This window comes from Nycticebus coucang, chromosome X (genome assembly GCF_027406575.1).
Source record: "Nycticebus coucang isolate mNycCou1 chromosome X, mNycCou1.pri, whole genome shotgun sequence".
In the NCBI taxonomy this organism is placed as follows: domain Eukaryota; kingdom Metazoa; phylum Chordata; class Mammalia; order Primates; family Lorisidae; genus Nycticebus; species Nycticebus coucang.
The window spans coordinates 84,359,912-84,361,746 of record NC_069804.1 but is presented as its reverse complement, the minus strand read 5'-3'; the positions used below and the strand labels follow the sequence as shown (position 1 = coordinate 84,361,746).

At 42.4% G+C, this 1,835-nt stretch overlaps 1 pseudogene; it reads right to left on the bottom strand.

Annotated features, from left to right (window-relative positions):
• Nucleotides 1–1,114: 1,114 nt before the first annotated feature.
• LOC128578558 (60S acidic ribosomal protein P2-like) lies at nucleotides 1,115–1,467 on the bottom strand (annotated as a pseudogene).
• Nucleotides 1,468–1,835: the final 368 nt, after the last annotated feature.

The window sequence follows — 1,835 nt, the reverse complement described above, 5'->3', positions numbered from 1 at the left end:
ACAGCCTTGAACTCCTGGGTTCAGGGATCCTCCTACCTCAGTCTCCCAAGCAGCTAGAACAAAAGGTGTGCACCACCATGCCTGGCTTATTAAGTGTTTTTTTTATCATGAAAGTGTGTTGGATTTCGTCAAAGTGTGTCTATTGAGATGATCATGTGTGAGGGGGTTGTTTTTAAATTCATTAATACAGTGTATTAATGGGCTTACATTGAACAAATTTTGTATGTTCATCTAACCTTACATTCCACAGATAAATTCCATTTGCTTAAGACAGAATCTACATGTTTTTGGATTTGATTTGCTAGTATTTTGTTGAGGATTTGTACATCTATATTGGTAAGGAATATTGATATATAGTTTTTTTTTTTGTAATGTGTCTGTATGGTTTTCATTGCACGAGAATATTGACCTTATAGAATAATTTTGGAGGTCATCCCATCTCTTCTATTTTTTGGAATGGTCTATAAAGAGTTGGTATAATTTCTCCATTAAATGCTTGGAACATTTTGTTAAGCAAAACCATCTTGGCCTAGACTTCTTTGTGGGAGTTTTTTAATTACTAATTCAGTTTCTTACTTGTCATAAGTCTATTCAGATTTTCTGGTTCTTCTTGAGTCAGTTTTGGCAGTTTGTACCTTTCTGGGATTTGTCCATTTCATCTAGATTATCTAATTTATTGACATGGAGTTGTTCATAATATTCTCTTTTGCTGCTTTTATTATTGTAAGGTCATTAGACAGAGTCTCACTCTGTTCTCCCAGGCTAGAGTGCAGTGGCATCACCCTACTCCACAGCAACCTCAAAGTCCTGTTTTCAAACGATCCCCCGCTTCACCCTTCAGAGTAGCTGGGACTACAGAAACTCCCCATAACATCTGGCCAATTTTTCTTTTTTTAAGTACAAATTGGGGTCTGGCTCTTGCTCAGGCTTTGTCTGGAGTTTCTGAGCTCAAGTGTTCTTCCTGCTTTGGTCTCCCAGGATGCTAGGATTATATGCATAAATCACCACACCCAGCCCCCTCTGCCCCGGGGTTGAGTGCCTAGCCTCACTGGAGCTCACAGCAACCTCAAACTCTCGGACTTAAGTTATCCTTTACTTGCAGAGGAGCAGGAATTTAATCAAATAAGCCAAATTTCGGGTCATCATCTGATTCTTTGGACTCCTCCTTCTCTTCATCTTTCTTTTCCTCTGCTGCAGCAAGGGTGAAATTAGCAGCAGTAGATGCAGCACCCGAGGTAGCAGAGACATTGGCCACAGCCTGACCAACAGATACACTGGCCAGTTTGCTAATACCCTGGGCAATGACATCTTCAATGTTTTCTTTTCCCTTTAGCTTGATGATGACCCTGTTGAGCCAGTGATTGTCTGCCTTAATGCCAATGCTGTCCAGGATGTTCCTGATATCCTTGGCGGTGGGAAGGGGTTGTCCCCGAGGGCAACCAGCAAGTAGGAAGCCAAGTAGTGCATCTTAGTGGTAACTGAGAGGCCTCATGTGTGCAACCTGGGCATCCGGAAATGAAAGGCCCCTACTTCATTTTTTCATATATATATATATAGTCTCACTTTGTCACCCTTGGTAAAGTGCAATGGCATCATAGCTCACAGCAACCTCAAATTCTTAGGCTTGAGTGATTCTCTTGCCTCAGCCTCCTGAGCAGCTGGGACTACAGGTGCCTGCCACAGGCTGGCTCTTTTTTAGAGACAGGGTCTCACTCTTGCTCAGGCTAGTCTAGAACCTGTGAGCTCAGGTAATCCACCTGCCTTGACTCCCAGAGTGCTAGGATTACAGGTGTGAGCCACCACACCCCTCTTTCATTCTTTATTTTAGACATTTG